At 37.7% G+C, this 20,063-nt stretch overlaps 1 protein-coding gene across 2 annotated transcripts in view; it reads right to left on the bottom strand.

Annotated features, from left to right (window-relative positions):
* LOC127434819 (cGMP-inhibited 3',5'-cyclic phosphodiesterase 3A-like) overlaps positions 1-20,063 on the bottom strand; it is a 144,959-nt gene that overhangs the window by 38,922 nt on the left and 85,974 nt on the right. The window lies entirely within an intron of this gene.

Raw genomic sequence — 20,063 nt, forward strand, 5'->3', positions numbered from 1 at the left:
TACGGCCCTGATTTACCAAAGGTTTGCATGTATAAAAACAAACTTTATAGGCTGCATTTTTCAAATGCGCAAAATAGCACTTCTTGGCAATTTTTGCGTTTCCTCAATATAAATATGCAATTTAGAGATGTGCCTCCAAATGCGCTAAATAAATAAATTAAATTACACCCGCAAAGTCTGAAAGTCATTTCAGAAACTGAACAGAAAGGCATGTATTAATCTGATTCATGCTGTGCATCATGCTGTCATTTGTGGCAAAAAGACTTTAAGGATGAAGAATAAATAAAACAGCCATTGATGACACACATTAATGTGATATTAAACTATTTCTCATTAAAAAAAAATGTATTCTGCTATTTTAGAACTTGAAATCATAACTAATAACATGAACATACACAACTTATGAACACACAACTCTTATAACTCTATGAAGACAATAGCCTACTAACAATTTATGTCCAAATTAAGTTGTTTTCAATGTTGTAAACATTGTTTTTAACTAGCGGAATATTTTAAGTGGCGGTTCTTTCCAGTTTTCGATCGAAATGGGCCGGCTGGTACACACCAGTACGCCGAATAGATGTGTCTTCCTCCAGCAAAACGAGCAATGAGTGAAAATTGTCTCCCATGCAGCCTCCTGTGTCTCTATCGAGCACAACTTGGTCCAAGTAATTTATATTAGGGATATGCACAAGTAATCGATTAATCGAGTACTCGTTCAGCTTTAAATAGCCGACTAGTACAAACACTTCTCGGATATTGCAATTTGATTTTCCTTTGTGCCTTTGCCTGTTGTGGGCAACAATGAAACTGGTTTCCTCACCTAAATCTTGCTGTAAGTTAACTCAAAAACACAATTCTGCCATTATTTAAAGTGATTGTATTGCTTCAGAAGACTTGAAATGTATGTTTCTATGTGTGAGTGCAAACGTTTTTTGATGTTGTTTTTTCATTTTCGAATCTAAATCTTTGTTGTTTATAAATAGTAAAAAAAAATTGGTTCAAAATGTGAAAAAAACGTAAATTCTAAATTTCAAGCAATTTATTACTTTTTTTAATGTGTTAGACTACTCAGTTACAAAATTACTCGAAATGCCCATGCCTAATTTATACCATCAACCATGGTCAAGATATTTGCGATTTCATTTTTCTCATATTTTAAAGAGCAATCTAAACTAGCTAATCAAGCTAATCTGCTCTGTACCAACCTCCTCCACATATGTGAAATTTTATAAACCCCACAAAACTAAAGAAAGCATGTGTAAAACAAAGTCATTGGATACTAACAGCTGGGCCTACCAGAAAATGTTTACATTTTTGTCCTCCTCACAATACTCATTCAATCATTCTGCAAGTCCATGTGCCATTGACAGCACCGAGCATGTGAGGTTTATGGATAAGTAGTTACTATAACAACGAGTTGGCATCAAAGGGTCAGGTTTGCACACTGTCTGTGCTAAAGTACAAAACACATGTGTATTAACTGCTTGGTCTCATCTTACTGTATCAGATGTTCTCGGTAACACACTCTTCCTAGTGAGGTCACAGACCCCTGCCTTGACACGTCACACAGGAAACTACCCTCAGTTAATAATGCAAAATCACTCACTTGAGTTACATAAAAGAAATATTGGAAGGGAGCTGCCTGAAGAAATGGGACGTGGGGGCTAGATGAGTAATAATTCAAACCTGCTCTCCAAAAAAGGAAATTACTGCTGTCATGCTGGGGAAAATGAATACAAATAGCCTAAGTATTCTCATATTCTAATCTTTCATCCAGGTTTGAATTATTAAAGTCATGTGGGCTTTGGCAAAATAAAGCAGATAGCATTTTGATTCAAGTCTATCGTGGCCAAATCTAACAATCAGTCAGTCTTACTTTCTCTAATAGTTTGATTCTGACACATTGGGGATGTTTAGAATGGCATATTACCATCCTACTGGGACAATTTCTGCAGTATTTAGTATGTACACTGCGCTGGGTACTGTATGCCACAATGCAATGCAGTTGACTTGACCAGTTTAACTAATAAACCAGAAGTAATATCAACCATGATACTTCTCTTGACTTATTATTTGATCATACTGCAAAAGATAAAACATGTTTACATAAAATGGGAAGTAACTGCATTTATGTTCGAGACGATTTCTGAAATGGCCGCACTTGGGATGTTAAGAAATAATGTTATCATAAAATATTTGTGTTCATTTGAGTTTCATACATTTCTGAAAAATATTCATAGCCTTTTCTTAAAAAAAAAAAAATTTTTTTAAATTGTCAAGTGGTGTAACCATCGCATTATTACATGGGTCTCTGGAATACTTAATTCTCACTGGTCAATGGCGCCATCTAGCGGTCTGATATTTCTGAGTAACAACCGCACATCAAGGGATTAAGACGTATCATACCGGTCATCCGGGTACTGCGAGTCATCTTTCCTGCTTCTTGATTCACTGTGCGATCTCTACAAGTAAGCTAATAAAATAATTTCAACTCAAATCAATGTTTCATGTCCATTTATTTATATATTTGGCAAGTAATCTTGTAATAAGCTGGATAATGAGCAGTCAGACAGTCATTTTCACACAAAAAAACACCAGAACTACAATGCAAACAGGACGTGGATTTCAGCTGTTCTGCTATTTATTTCTTCACACATAATTACATAATTTCAGAGCAAATCAATATTTTATTTCCATTTACTTATATATTTTGTTAGTAGCCATGTAATAAGTGGGATAATGTACAGTCAGCCGGCTGTCATCACAAAATAAACCCCTTCAGGGATATACATGACCCCTCCGCTTCATGTCATGGTCCTGATCAACCTGTCGGGGTTTATTTTACAATAACTGGCTGACTGTAAATTATCCCTTACTTAAAATACTTTCTTTGCACCTTGAATCCATGAGATTGTACACAATCATTCATTTCAAAAAAGTTTTCAAACTTTTTTCACGATAAAAATATTGTTTTACAAATATCTTGAATTTTTGAATCACAAATATCGAGTTTTCTTATGGTTACTCATTTGATCTGAACAAAATGTGCCTTTTCATAACAATTTCAAAATATCTGATTTATATATATATATATATATATATATATATATATATATATATATATATATATATATATATATATATATATATATATATATACACAATTTATTTATTTACTTATTTATTTATTTTTTATTTCTAAAGGGACTAAATAGGTATTTTCTCTGTTTTATATTTTTTTGTTTTCAACAAAATGGCAATCTGCATGTTTACATGTAGACTTTCTCCGGATGGTTACAACACTTACTTTAACCCCCAGAAAAAACTGTGTACTAACATACTGTGTACTATTTCACAAATATATATATATATATATATATATACACTGTATATTTATGTATCACCCACATGCTCTCCTGAAAATATTAAAATCTAGTTATTATTTTTATCATTCTTTAAACACACAAAACACAAAAGCATTTCACTGCCATATAATATAATAAAGGCTTGTCAATGGTCTTATCTAAAACAACTGTAAGCATCTCATCTTAAAGATACATGCAGTGATCAGCGAGAGGCAAAGCATTTGAGGTCAATTCATCACTAATGCAAGTTCATATCACAGTGCATCAGTGATTCAACGCGGCATAGCTCACTCTCCCTCTGACTAACCCACCCTGGAGTGAGCTGCGGTAATTAGCCATGGTGCTGGGAGCAAAGTGAGAGCACGCCTGGAATGACGAATTCAAGCGCACACACGGGGAGTTCAAGTGTGGCAGAAAAAGCAGTCCAGGATTCTGTTGACATCCGTCAACGTGCTCCGAGTAGGGTTGCCAACCATCCCGTATACGGAATCGTCCCGTATTTAAGGGAGCAAAATTGCGTTCCGTCAGTTGTAAAACTATGTAAACACAGCACCTGTCCACCAATGTGATGATATGGGGAAAGAGTTGTTGGATTTAGTTTTAACAGTCAAACACAGAATAGCTCATTGGTTCGTCGGCCATGAAAAGTTAGCACAGGTTAAAAGTTATGAATACAACGTGGTGAACTATTAACGACTGCTGAAAGTGATGAGAAGGAGAGTATGGCGACCTCATGACCTGTAATCTCTCCTTCTCCTCCTGCAATGGCAGGTCGTGACCTCTTGACCAACAGCAGGGGGCATGAAGGTGACCTCATGTGGAAACAGAGAAACAGCAGGGTGTCTCAAATTCATTTGTTGTGCATGTGTGGGTGAATCGTATGAAAACATGTCCAGGTCACATTTCACCCCAAAATCAAAAGGATGACAACAACAACAACAAAAATAATAATATTAATAATATGCACATGAAAATGAAGCATATTTAAAGCTAATGTGTGTAATTTTTTGATGTTCAAATACTTAATATACAGAAACAGTTATAAGTAAACCATTCGTAGGTTGATTTTCCCGAAAAATGTAAACACTGCAGCACAATCAACATTCCCCTGACACAACAACACTGGCTCAGTGGCGTGAGTTTGGGGCTGGACTATCTGTTAGTTCGACCGATGGCAGATGAAGTGTGTATTCAGAAGGCGATTTGAAAACAATGTTTTTGCAATTCTGTTTGGTGGCGCCATTGGCGCAGAAATTACACACAGCTTTAAAGGTGCACTCAGTAACTTTTATCTTTGTGCCATCTTGGACTTACATTGACACCTAGTGGCTTGGATGCAGCATGATTTAAAATCAATAGTTTTCAGTTTCAGATGCCAGTGTAGAAAATTAGTATTCACAGTCAGCCATGATTACTTTAATCAATGAGTGAAAGTGTCCAATAACAGGACGGTTACTGAAAAGCAAGCAGTATTCGGCTGGTCATGTGATTCTAACATTGCAGCCCCCATGTGCGGACCCTCTCCATGTGGAATAAAACAGCTTTTATGAGGTTACTGATATGACTGGAGTCTTTATTTTAATGTGAGTGCTCATGATTTTATACATATATTGCAAAATTACAATTCATGTCTTTAGGAGTTAAACTTTTTAATCAGGAAAAAAAATTACTGAGTGCACCTTTAAGGACCATTAATATTTTTTGCATTGTGACATTATTTTTATGACAATCAAATACCCAAAATTCTAATTACAGTAATGCATCTGGATATTTTTATTTTTAATTATTTTTTTTAAAGTCTTTTAACTCTTAATAGTGAATCTTAAAAGATGTTTTAAGTCCTTAATAATTGTGATAAAAATAACATATGCCAAAAACAAAACAAACAAAACACAAAATGATAAATTCGTTTTTCATTGTGACAAAACACCTCAATAAGGTTGTATACATTAACAATATTTAACATAAACTAACAAGGAACAATACTTTTACAACATTTATTAATCTTGGTTCTTGTTTATTTTTACATTTACATTTTTAACATTAAAAGTTGTATATGTTAACATTAGTTAATGTGTTATGAACTAGCATGAACTAACAAAGAACAACAGTATTTGTTTATATAACTTAACATTAACCAAGTTTAATAAATACTATAAAACATTATTGTCCAATAAACATAATGCATAATGTTAACATAGAACTTTATTGTAAAGTATCACCATTTCTTTGTTTTTAATTTTGGGGTGAAATGTGACCTGGAAAATGTTCTTGACAGGTTTCAGGAGATTCACGTATGTGTGTACAACTTCTTACAGCTGTGGAGAAATGGAAAATGTTTTTCTTTTTTTTTCTACCATGTGTTACCCTGGCCAGCCACTAGGGTCTCACACAGACTGCTGTGAAGCGCAACAAGATGATTAAATATAGAACTCGCGGAAAGAAAGGTTAAGATGACTGAGACAAGACTACTCCTTGCACTGCCGTCTCTCTCTCCCACTCCTCCTCTCTCGATCCATTATCAAAACTGTCCGCCACAATGACCATCATGAGACGTGATTCACAGACAAGTTTGTCAAACAAGTGTTATCTGACAAGATGTTCTGTCCAAACAATGAGGGAACAGTGTCTTAAAATCAAACTTCGGCTCGGTCAAACTTTAGCACATGTGGGTTTGTGTTTTATCGCTAACTAAAACAGGAGAGGAGTTTAAGGGAAAGTTGCTCAAGCGTTTGTTTTTTTTGTTTTTGACAGTTGCCAGCTCTTTCTAACGGAAGCAGGGGGAGACATTAACATCCACATAGTGGCAGGTCATTTTGACATTTGACAAGAAATGTTGTTGCTTGGATGCACATTTGATTGATCTAGGTATTTTCATAAATACCTAAATGAAATACAAATACACCACAGCAATTATTCATTTGCATTTAAAAAAAAATGTGGAATGCCCAATTCCCACTACTTAGTAAGTCCTCGTGGTGGCGCATTTACTCACCTCAATCCAGGTGGTGGAGGACAAGTCTCAGTTGCCTCCGCTTCTGAGACAGTCAATCCGTGCATCTTATCACGTGGCTCATTGTGCATGACACCGCGGAGACTCCCAGCATGTTTAGGCTCATGCTACTCTCCGCGATCCACACACAACTTATCACACGCCCCATTGAGAGCGAGAACCACTAAATCGTGACCACGAGGAGGTTACCCCATGTGACTCTACCCTCCCTAGCAACCGGGCCAATTTGGTTGCTTAGGAGACCTGGCTGAGTCACTCAGCACACCCAGGATTCGAACTCGCGACTCCAGGGATGGTAGTCAGCGTCAATACTCGCTGAGCTACCCAGACCCCCATTCATTTGCATTTTTAAACCGCTAAGTGTCACTATAACCATAGAATTTCAATAGGTGAAAGCTAAACGCCTCAAAGCTCCAATTAAAGTTGTACGTAAACAATGCCACAACAGCACTGAACACCCACGCATTGGAGGCTTGCTTGTTTACATTTATATATTCACAGTTCATGTTCATTTTCATACATACTGTACAAAAAATTTTTTTATAAGCGAACATTGGCTGCAGAATAAATGGTTTTCATGTCATAGATTGTTGTTACATTTCACTTACTATGCTAATCAAACACTATTTATAGCCATTACATGCACCTGTTATCAGACGCGGTTATATTTCAGAATTAATTTTGGCAAAAGAACGCATGTAAAATCCAGTGTTGGGGAAGCTACTTAAATTACTACAAAGCTACTCTTCACTTAAAGCAGTTTAACTGCAGTCAAGCTACTCTTTTAAAAAAGTAGTTAACTACACTACAAGCTACTAAAAAAAGTAACTAACTACATTGAAACTATTTAAAGAAGAAAATATTTTTAGATATATAACAATCAGATAATACTATTTAATTTCACACTCAGTTCTGATTCCAAAATTCAATAATATCACCTGATAGTAATATATTTAATAAGAATGACATTCCCTTACAAAAATTAACCATGGTTTCACTCCAGTAACCAGTACTTGTAGAGAAACCATAGTAACCACAACATTAACCTTGGTTACTATACCCATGTTTGCTACAGTATTACTACAGTAAAGCCGTGGCTAATTTTTGTAAGAGGTTAAACAAATAGGGTGACATCATTAAATTTAACATACACAAAACTAAATATACACTAATAAAACTACAAAACACCATATTTTTAAACTGAATCAAAACATAGTGATAAACAGCAGCAAATACTGTAACTAAACATGTTGCTTAAATAAAAAGTAAATCAGTGAATTATTTATGTGAACTAGTTCATTTACATGAACCGTCTGAAAGAACCGATTCACTTAACCCTTATATTGTTATATTGTGTTCCGGTCAAAACTGACAGACTCACTATTTTTAATGGATTAGACTACAAAATACAGACATATTAAGTGCTCAGGAGCATCCTAATCCATTAGATAAGCATGCACACACACACACACACACACACACACATACACACAATGTGTGTTGAGCTCCCTTTTGTGCATCGTCTCTCTGTGTACATTCTTTGAAGAATATTTCAAGATCTACTTATCATATTATGTTGTGTTTGGGCTCGTTTGAATCGGGAGAGTCTACTGTAAGTTACGATATGTCATTGTTTATGTTACTTGTATGTTTCAGGAAGTAATAAGGAAAAATGTGACAAAAAGACACTCCTGTTTATTATATTTATGTATTTCAGTGGGAATTTCATACACTAATACTAACTGCAGTTTGGCTTCTGAGTGGAACAAATTTGCTCATTGCGTTCTACTAATTGAGATCTTTCCAACGATACATAACACATGGCTATTTCATCTTTTTAATGTTTTTACAAACTATGAATATATTTGTTGTGTAAACAAAACTGTTCTAATTTGTCAGCAAATTAAAATGCATGATTTAAGAATTGGTAGGATTAGCTATATGCATTGTAATGTCCAGATTATAAACTTTAAAATGACATCATCCTATTTTGTTTAGATCAAGCGTTTATTCATTTGTTTCATTATTACTGTTATTTTTAAAATAAAACATTAATTGTTTTAAAATAGGTTCAAAAAATAAGTTCATAATTAAAAAAAAAAAAAAAAAAAAAAGAGAAGTTGACAAAAAAATCTAATGCAATATCTTGGAATACTATATGCAAAATGAGAGATTTGTTAACAATCTTAGTCGGCCGGTCAATTTTGACCAGGAACACAAAAGGTGTTAGCACAAACACAACACAAAGGTTAAATGGTTTGGTATCCCCAGTGCTACCTGAGAGAGAGAGTGGACGGTTTAGTTGAGTGTGTTTGATTTCTCCCTCGGCTCTATTGCTGCGTTCACAATACAATGTGACAAATGTAGCGTTTTGTGACACTACACCGCTACTCATTGGAAAATGAAGCCCTTTACTGGGTAAGCTAGGTATTGTGAAACAGCTGAGCTACTTTCATGCTACAAAAAATTTAGTTAAGTAACAAGTTTCGCAATTTTTAGTTAACTACTCCCCAACACTGGTAAAACCATAATTAATGTTTTTTTTTTTTTTTTTAATAGAAACAGTGTTGGGGAGTGCAGTGCACATTGGCTCAAGTGATTTGGATTCATTTAATCAAATGAAAACTCAAATGAACTGGACTCACCAATGCTAAATCTAAGTCAATCGGTGAATAATTTATTTAAGGCCAGAGACAGAGCAAAAGTAAAGTGAACTGGGTTCTTTTGTGGTTCACTTAAAGAGCTTTTTGTGCACTTGTTCAGTTTCTTATATGTAGTGACTTTTTATATATTTGAATTGGAAAAATAAAAGTGGCTGATATATTTGAGCAGTCACTAGCCACCATGGCTGTAAGGCAAAAAAGTTCATTTCTCACCCTGGATGGAAACCATAGAGCCCTGCCTTAAAACAACACATTATCCTCCTCTTCAGTGCACCCTTTATGACATCCTGTGATAGAGAAATTCAACCATTACCTGACTGAAATGAACTCTCTCGATGGCTAATGTCCTTGAATTAGTGTCATTGTGTCTGTGTGTGTGCATTGGGAGTGTATGTGTATATGTGTGTGTGTGCATATTGGCTTTAGGTGATATCAACAACATATCCAGGGAACAAAACGGAGGTTGCTGGTGGAAACAGTATTGATCTGTCCGGGCCGATCAGGGCCATTGCAAACAACAGTACACACATACAGGAGCGCCGTAAGGGAAAAGCCGGCTAATAGCACGTCATTGATTGCAGTGGGCTAGTGCTTATATGCTAGACAAGAACACTAACACAGATAGTGCTGAGTCATGTTATCTAAGTGCATATGCATTCAAAACACAGCACCCATTGGGATGTGAATGTGCTTTAGCATAAAAGAGATCGAGAGCTTTGATTCAGAAACACAGCATTCATTTTAGCTGATCCGCTGCGCAGGCACGTGTTTTAGCACTCTGCTCATCTCCTCAGAGGAACACGCACACGAGACCACATCACATGGAACCGGAGGGCCGCTGTGCAGATGGTACTCTACATCCACGGGCATAACAGATGCAGCGAGGCATGAGAGAGGAAGAACCCTGTACGCCGCACCAGCTGAGATGTTTCCTTTACTCTTTACTGACTTACAGTACATGCCACACCACGGCTGTCCCGTCCGAATACTGACCCCGCAGTTCAAGTGGAGTCCTTTTCTGTTGTTTATTAAAATGTTCAAATCAGACACTAACTAGATCTGTTTACCTAAAACAGTGACTAGCCAGTGTAACTGAAAATACTTTACATCAACGTATCAAAGTAATCAAAGAAATAAAATTATCATTATTAGTGCAATTAATTGACGGAGGAGTCACTGCCGGCCGCCTGGATGCGGAGGAATGGCCGCCATCCACGAGGGGAGGAGGGGCTCGCTGCTGGCCACCTGGAGCGGTGTAGCTGCTGCCAGGAGCGGAGGGGCTCGCTACCGCCCGCCAGAACGTGGAGGGGCATTCCATCTGCTAGGGGTCGGAGGACTCGCTGCTGTCCGCCCAGGGAAGAGTGGCTGTCATCCACCAGAAGGTCTGGGACCCAGCGAGCAATTTTTTGTTCTCTCTCTCCTCTCTTTCTCTCACCGTCACTCCACCTCGCTCTTTCCCTCTCCCCTTTTCCCTCCCCTTGTCTCCCTCACAGGAGGGAAAGAGAGAGAGGTGGGGAAAAGCCTGCCGGCAGGTGAAGCCACAAGGGAAACGCCCCCCCAGAAAGGGGGGGGGATGTACGTCATGCCGGGGGTTCCCCGGCCTGAGGCAAAGGCGGGAGGAGTGTGATGAGGAGGAGGGTGAGGCCGGGCCGTGACTATGCACGCCAGGACCCCAACGGGCTAATCAGCTGAGGAGAGGGATAAAGGCATCCGGATGCGGTAGTTCGAGAGAGAGAGAGAGCCACAAGCAGCTGCCGTGTGTGCGTTTGTGTTTTGTGTCTTTATGTTTTAATTTTACATTAAATATTACTTTGATGGTTCATCTGGTTCCCGCCTCCTCCTTTCCCATTTTAATCCCCCTTGTTACAGTGCCTTACTATAACAGATATTTTTGCTTTATTTTTTAAATAAGCGAGGGACGAGTCAAAATAATTTTTTATAGCAAACAATGTTATGCCACAAATGCTGTCGATTAAGCTTACCTTGTAATGAACCCAGAATATTACTTTAAATGCTTTAATTTAAATATTGGAGAAATTTTAAATACACCAATCAGCCACAACATTAAAACCACCTGCCTAATATTGTGTAGGTCCCCCTCGTGCTGCCAAACCAACACCAATCCGCATCTCAGAATAGCATTCTGAGATTATATTCTTCTCACCACAATTGTACAGAGCAGTTACTGTAAACTTTGTCAGTTCGAACCAGTCTTGCCATTCTCTGTTGACCTCATCAACAAGGCGTTTCAGTCCACAGAACTGCCGCTCACTGGATGTTTTTTGTTTTTGGCACCATTCTGAGTAAATTCTAGAGACTGTTGTGTGTGAAAATCCCAGGAGATCAGCAGTTAAAGAAATACTCAAACCAGCCCTTCTGGCACCAACAATCATGCCACGGCACTGAGATCAAATTTTTTCCCCATTCTGATGGATGATGTGAACATTAATTGAAGCTCCTGACCCCTTTCTGCATGATTTTATGCACTACTGCCACACGGATAATCGCATGAAAGTATTTCTGAGTATTTCTGTACCTGCTGATCTCCTGGGATTTTCACGCACAAAAGTCTCTAGAATTTACTCCGAATGGTGCCAAAAACAAAAAAACATCCAGTGAGCGGCAGTTCTGTGGACGGAAATGCCTTGCTGAGGAGAGAGGTCAACACAGAATGGCCAAACTGGTTCGAACTGACAAAGTCTACAGTAACTCAGATAACCGCTCTGTACAATTGTGGTGAGAAGAATATAATCTCAGAATGCTACTGGAGTTGTTCTGGCGGCACGAGGGGAACCTACACAATATTAGGCAGGTGGTTTTAATGTTGTGGATGATCAGTGTATAGGAGAAAGGTGTTTTTCCATACACTTTATTAGAGGTCGACCTATAGTGGATTTTGCCGATACGATAACTAAGGTGGTGGAAAAGGTTGATAGCCAATTTAATTGGCCACTAGTTTTTAAAAATCGATTCATAGAATGTTACAACATTTTCTTAGTCAGCACAGACAAAGAGGCCAGAGTACAAAATGAATAAAATATAGTTCATTTTTCAACCGAAATCCCAATAAAAATCAGAAAAAAAGAAGATTGGGTGCACACCGTGGGACTTTTAACACTAAACAAGCCTGAAACACACCAGAGACCCTTATTTTGAAATGATGGAGACTTGACTCCGTTACAATGCTCTGTTTGTAACAATTACAAAATTAAGCTTTTTATAACCTACTAATTATTATTATTATTCACAATATATGAAGATCGAGACATGATGTATGTGCTGACAAGAACATTTCCTTATTGGCTGCATTTTTCTTTGATAATTACATTTTTTAAAATGAAGCAAGGGCATGCAGAGGAACACGGAGGAATAAAAAAAAAAAACTATCGGCATATATTTTTGCAGATAACCGATAGTTTCATAAAGCAACTATCAGCACCGATTAATCGGTAAACCGATATATCGTCTACCTCTAAACATTATTATTGTTGATGTAATAAATGGTAAATCAAATACTAAACAAATGCATTAAAATACAGCGGAGTGAGGGGAATTACAATACTCGCATTTCTGATGAAAATTCTCTCATTATTCACTTACCCTGATGCCATTCCAGATGTGTACGACTGGCTTTCTTCAGCAGAACATAAATGAAGATTTTAGAAGACAGAGCTCTGCCAGGTCCTTATACTGGAAGTATATGGGTGCCAGCACTTTGACGGTCCATAAGTTATATATATGCAGCATTAAAATAATCCACACAACTCCAGTCTATCAATGAATGTCTTCTGAAGCAAATCGATAGGTTTATGTAACAAATAATTTGATAATTTAAATGTTATTAACTTTTAAAGAGTGCTTCCTGACAGCAGCTGATGCATCACGCTGCTGTCGCTTGACGTGTGTCAGAGAGAATTCAGAAGCGGCGCTTATTAACAACAGAAGAACGAACATCACGTGAGAGTTCGGCCATTTCACTCAGCATCACAGCCCTGGATGGAAGCGCCGATTTAAAGTTAAAAAAGTTTTAATTATCGACACGTTTCTTACATAAACCTTTCGATTCGCTTCAGAAGACATTCATTGATAGACTGGAGTCGCATGGATTACTTTTATGCTGCCTAAATATGACTTTTGGACCGTCAAAGTGCTGACACCCGTGTACATCTATTATAAGGACCTGACAGAGCTCTATCTTCTTCTAAAAATCTTAATTTGTGTTCTGCTGAAGAAAGACAGTCATACACATCTGCGATGGTATCAGGGTTAGTGAATAATGAGACAATTTTCATTTTTGGGTGAACTATTCCTTTAAGTTATTTAATTTAAATAGTAATAATTTTTTTTTTAAAAAGCCTCTATGCACTTTTGGAGTCCATTGTTAACGTTAATAATTAATCGGTTAATTTGTCAATTAGTTGTAATGTAACCATCTATGATGATTCCTGAAAATTGACATCACTAAAAGTGACTTATAACAACAGTTCTACTTGAATAGCCAAAGGTTAAGTAGTAATAGTTCATGGATAATCCCTTGTATGGTTTGAACCCACAACCTTTCAGTTACCAGCCCAGATCTTTAACCACTTTAACCAACCCTTGGCACCACTAACAATGCAGTTGTGGCCAACAACACTTTGTGATGGAAACCATACAAGCCAAACTTGTATTTTGCAAATAAAGAAATGTTTTAATACAAGAACCACTCAAAACAAGCATAAAAAAAAAAAAAAAACTGACGATGCACTTCAGCACTCCACTGATATTGTATTGCCTTTGCTGTATGCGCTATGGTGGCAGTTTAACAGTCAATGTGTCACAAAGGCACAATAAACATTACAGCACAACTATAGAGTGTGAATGAACTGAGCTGCCCGAGGTCTTTACAACACAAGAATGTTAATCGCTGTTTGTGGAAAGCTCTCAGAAACAGTGCCTCTTGCCTTCCTCCATAATACTGAAGTGGACTGAAGTTGAGAAAAATGGCTACAACGTTGCTTGGTTCTAATGTGGATTTTGTAGTTACTGCAAATTTCACTCTGTTTTTTTTTTTCTTCTCTGAATCGGAGCATGGTTGAGTCAACCCCATCTGTCAAAGGACAAATCGTGGTCATCTATAAAAATGTGTAGGCAGCATGGTCAAAATTCAAGTGTTTTTAAACTTCTATATTGTCTGCTTAGTGTGTAGACTAGCCTAACTGGACAAACAGCCTCCCTTAATATTGTGTGCTGTTGAAAAACAAGGTGTTTTTTTATGGGGGCTATTTGAGGTTCTCAGTGCGGTATTCCAGAAATTCCAAGAGCTCAACTCTTGTTCTCTCACGTTTGGTTGTGGTGATGTTGGAGACATCTTTATTTCTGACCTAAACTAATTATCTGAGTTGAATGAGAATGAGTTTCCAGTATTGAACTAAAATATTGTGGTTGACCTTGTTCCACTTTGTTTAGAGCTTGAAACGGACCCCATGAAATCACAATTAGAGTTTTGTGACTTTTAATCCAAGTGTGTTAGCCCTGAGGCTATCTATACGCTAGCATACTCCTAAACTTTGACTTCATGCACCTTTAGCAGATCAATGCATTAATTTTTTTCCATAGGGGAACAAATTATTAACGCTAACTTTTATAAACCTTTAAAGACAGACCGACTGTGAGCTCAGAGGTTGTTAATCAACGATATATGCTTCTATTAAAGCTGTTAATCCATCTTATTTCAAGATTACTTTTAAGAAATCATGTTTAATACCAGAATCCCTGGAAAAAACTTCACTAACCATAATCCTAAGAAGAAACGCTCAACCAATCACAGAATCATGGCGAACAAAACACAATCGAATTAGTCTTCCTACAGTCTCAAACTACTTAAATATCTGAATATTTTGAACAAAATTTTTATATTTTTTTCTATACTTGTAACAAACACCTTTAAATAGATAGTTTTATGTTTTTACATCATTTTTAATTAGATTACATCAGTCACAATGCTTCATGGGATTGTAGTTCATTCCCCCATTAAAGATGGTAAGTCTTGTGCCTATGTATTTTGGTCCGTTTTTTTTATTTTTTTTATCCTTTTTTGCTTCAAATCAAAGTTTGTAATGTTGTGGTTCTCCTCGGAGCTGGTTGTTTTGGTTCATGGCTTAGAAGTCTTTTATGAAGGATTTTATTAAAATATAGGTACTTCTCGAACATATCACAAATCTCTCTGTCTCCACAATGGTTCGTGCTATGATTCACAGAAAATGCTGTAAGACTGAAAAACATCCACGCAATGAATTCCAGATCCAAAAACCAAAAGTTCAAATGTTCAACGCATTCTAAGACTATAAAACTTTGAAGCACAAATTTCAAATCTCTTGGTTTTAATTGATTAATTCTTTTAAATAATTGGAGAAATGCAAGACTTTTCTAAAAGCGATCAACTACAAATGCAAAAAAGGAACGTACAACACTAAATTAGGACACCCCTACTTATTCTTTATCAATACTATTCCCCACATTTTAGAATAATAGTTCATTAAAAGTAATCAAAACTATGAAATAACACAAATGGAAGTCTGGGAATTATGCAGTGACTGAAAACGTTAAATAAAAACTTATTTTGAGCTTCTTTAAAGTCACCACACTCTCAGCCAACATTATGAGGTTCATCCTGAGATGCTTTTAAAACAGTATTGAAGGAGCTCCCATGTATGCTTGACAATTGTTGGCAACTCATCCATTTTAAAAAGTAAAGAAAAGAATATGCAGGCACAATCTGTCTACTAAACTAATTTCAAGCATTTAAGCATATGCCTTTAGATTCAATTATAAATTCAGTCAAGTGTGTGCAAATTTTTGAATGATAGTGTATAGATAAATATTCAAGGAACAATTTAAAAAAAAATCCAGTGTATCTCCCACCTGTTGCCCAGGATAAGGGCAAAGCAGACAGTGCTCGGTGGTGCCACGCCTGTTCCTCATCATGCAGAATTGGGTAAAATCCAAGAACAGTCCCGTTGGGTCCTTTCTAGTTTCATTACTGGATAATCTAGGTGCAAAGCCTGCACCTCATGCAAAACAACCGTCAGCTGTGCCACTGCCCCCCTCCAGGCCGGTAAATGTGAGGCACACAGGTGCTCCACACAGTGCAGGAAGCATTTATATTGAAAATAGCCTGTTGCTAAGTGACAGTAGGGTAAAGAGCGTTACCTCAAGGCCCACACAATAAATAGTTGTTTGGGCTAAATTGGTCTCAACAAAAATGCCTCCCCCTCCTTCAAACTTTATGACACAGAGAGAGTTTTTTCACTCCTAACCAGGCGCAATGCAACAAGTTTCAAAGTGATCAACAATTTGTCTATTCACACTGAAGGCAATCGGAACACAGAGTGCATTTACACACACAGCAATACGCTGATAACTTGAAAAAATGACAACGCAAAGGCCTTTGCACACCTAACGCAAATTTTTGTCCTGATTAATATTTTGAATAGAAATAATGGATTCCTATGAAGCCAATTCACACCAAGGGTTTTTTATGGTGAGTGTGTTGATATTTTTTCTTCGCCCATGAATGAAATGCCCTGACCAATGAAATATGAGCTTTGGATCATGTGTTAGGAGCCACTGCAGTTACAAAAACCAGAGCAACTGGTGGTGATAAAGTGCAGAAAGCTGTTTTGACCACCAACATTAAAGGAACAGTTCACCCAAAAATGAAAATTCTCTCATTATTCACTTACCGTGATGCCATCCCAGAGTGTATGACTGGCTTTCTTCAGCAGAAGACAAATTAAGATTTTTAGAAGATTTTTAGAAGAAGTCAGGTCTGCGGGAATTCGGAAGCGGCGCTTATTAACAACAGAAGAACGAATGTCAAGCGAGAGTTCGGCCATTACAAACAGCATTAGAGCCCTGGATGGAAGTGCCGATTTAAAGTTAAAAACGTTTTAATTATCGACTTGTTTCTTACATAAACCTTTCGATTCGCTTCAGAAGACATTCATTGATCGACTGGAGTCGCATGGATTACTTTTATGCTGCCTAAATGTGAGTTTTGGACCGTCAAAGTGCTGACACCCGTGTACATCCATTATAAGGACCTGACAGAGCTCTATCTTCTTCTAAAACTCTTCGTTTGTGTTCACTGAAGAAAGACAGTCATACACATCTGGGATGGCATCAGGGTTAGTGAATGATTAGAGGAACTATTCCTTTGAACGCTGAAGTAACTCAAGGAAGAAATCCTGAACCAGGAGTGAGGAAGTGTATATCATTTGCATCAAATGCCTGAAAAACTGAAGAAAAAAAAAATTATCATATGGGTTTTCCGGTACCAGGATAAAATTGCTTGTCGATTAGAGACACATATTGTAAAGGTATGAATGTGTTAACAGCAAACATTTGCATCGGTTTAAATGTGAAAGGGCCATTCGTTGGCGATTCATTTTGCACTGTTGCGTCAACTCTGGTGTGCAAAGACCTTAAGAAACCAGTGTTTACATGAGATTTGAAATCATTCTCTGCTTTTGGCATCAACACGTAAACACTTGCACTTGACAAACCAAAAAAATGGCTGCATCCGAAATCGCGTACTGTCAACTTCAGCTTTTTGAATATGATGTCTCTTCAGCTCCAGAGGGATTATGAGATAGTAAAGTGTCTAGTGAATGTACACTTCATAATCTCACCAAATGTAATAGGTCATCCAGGTATTTTTAACCTACTGTCTTATAAGTACTAAGGATTCATACACCCTACTCCATAGGCACACTGTTTTTGGCAAACTATCTACCTACAGCTGTAGGGAGGTTTGCATATTTGCACTCAGCCAATGTCCTGACACAGTCGTGTCTGGTTTGGAAAAAAGTCCTATTTACATGGAAGAGCTGGCTTGTTACTTTATCGCATCATTGTTCTGACTGATTGGTCAAGCAAACATTTTAACACATATAAAAAACATACTGTAGTCCCAGTCCACCCTAGGGGTACGAGGATTGGGAAGGTCTCCTAGGGCCTCACAGTTCACACAAACGCTGACCCTCATTTTCTCTCCTCTCTCTGAAAGTCACAGGTTCAAATGTCAGCCATGTTTGTACTACTCCACACCTTTATCAGGTATTGAAACCTGGAGATGGTTGTTTTCCACCAATCAATAAAAAAAATCACGCTCGGTGCAGCCTAATGGCCGACATTTGAAAGCGAGTGGTGAAGAGGACTTTGAAGTGTTAATCAGCTTTTCATGCAGCAGATACGACACAGACGAGAAAAAAACATGTTCCTTAATTAACAAATTATAAAACAACTCAGTAATTAGAAAAGAGTTTGCTCCGTTAGCTGTAGCGTAGTCTCAATAGTTGAGTGTCTCAATATGACTTTGAACCAGAAGAACTCCATTGATCCTCAGGGAGGATATCCTTCTGATAAGGGGGCTTAGACAAACACACACTAGATCTCTTCAAAATGTCTTCCTCTGTTCATTTTGCACTAAGGCCCATAACAGACACTATGAAACTTTCATGTGTTGTTATGTTCCAAATGTGTCAGAGTACAATTCATAATGCAAGTGTGTGTTGCATTCTCAGCCTTGCCACAGGGGGTGCTATAGTGAACTTTAGTGTAAAAGTCTTCTTCTATGGTCAGTTTTCTCTTTCAGGTTGACTACTGTCATGACAAAGCAACATTTTGAAGATATGGTGCATTCAAGTCATGTCAGAATGATCGTATTTACAAGTGAAGCACACATGAATGCCACTGCAAAGTCGTAATTACAAGTGGAAAACTGGATTTTCTTTGAGCCCTTGACTTTCCGAGTTGGGGGTGTTTCGATTTAAGAATCATGGCGGAAACAAATAGTTGTTGGTAATAATTCAGTTTTACTTGAGGATTTTGACTGTGCAGTTAAGTTTGTATGATTTTTTTTTACTCTTAATGAAGAATAACTTTAAAACTTGCCAGAAAATAAGACCAAAAAAAAAGACTAATAAAGCACCCGCAGCAGGGCAATTGAGTGACGTCTCGGAGGCATACTCACTTAGCAAAATGACACCACTCTCCCGTTCCTGTTAGGGTTTCCAATCGATTCTCCACACTCAGTGATGCACCCACTGAGAATCATGTTGAAAGAGATTCTATTGTAAGGAACGTGGAAATAGATATTCCAGCTGCTACTGTTAAATGCATTTCGGAGGCTCGGGCATCTGACATCAGATCAAATTTACAAGTGCTGGCTAACGCTAAACGTAGATTTTCTAAAATTGTTATTCATGTCAGCACTAACGATGTCCAGCTTCGCCAGTCAGAGATCACTAGAGATAATGTTAAAGAGGTATGTGAACTTTCAAAAATGATGTCAGACACTTTAATATGCTCTGGCCCCCTCCCTGCTCATTGTGGTGACCAGGTTTATAGTAGATTAGTGTCACTGAATGGCTGAATGTCTGAGTGGTGTCCAGAGAACAGCACTGGATTTATTGACAATTGGAAGAGTTTTTGGGGTAGACCTGACCTGCTAAAGAGAGATGGACAGAAGGGTCAAGCAGGAGGTGTTGCTGCAATTTACAGTGAAGTTTTTGGTGTTACTCAGAGGGAAGGATATAAGTTTAAGTCTTTTTCTTTTTTTTAAATCCCTTTTCTCCCCAATTTGGAATGCCCAATTCCCACTACTTAGTAGGTCCTAGCATGTGGAGGCTCATGCTACTCACCATAATCCACGCACAATTTACCACACGCCCCATTGAGAGTGAGAACCACTAATCGGGACCACGAGGAGGTTACCCCATGTGACTCTACCCTCCCTAGCAACCGGGCCAATTTGGTTGCTTAGGAGACCTGGCTGGATTCACTCAGCGCACCCTGGATTTGAACTTGCAACTCCAGGGGTGGTAGTTAGCATCGATACATGCTGAGCAACCCAGGCCCCCCTAAGTTTAATTCTTTTGAATTAATAATGCTTAATGTGACACCGTCAGATACAAATAAAAAATATCTGTCGTCTTTTGCCCTTGCTACAGTATATAGATCACCCGGGCTGTATTC

The sequence above is a fragment of the Myxocyprinus asiaticus genome, chromosome 45 (assembly GCF_019703515.2).
Source record: "Myxocyprinus asiaticus isolate MX2 ecotype Aquarium Trade chromosome 45, UBuf_Myxa_2, whole genome shotgun sequence".
Lineage (NCBI taxonomy): Eukaryota > Metazoa > Chordata > Actinopteri > Cypriniformes > Catostomidae > Myxocyprinus > Myxocyprinus asiaticus.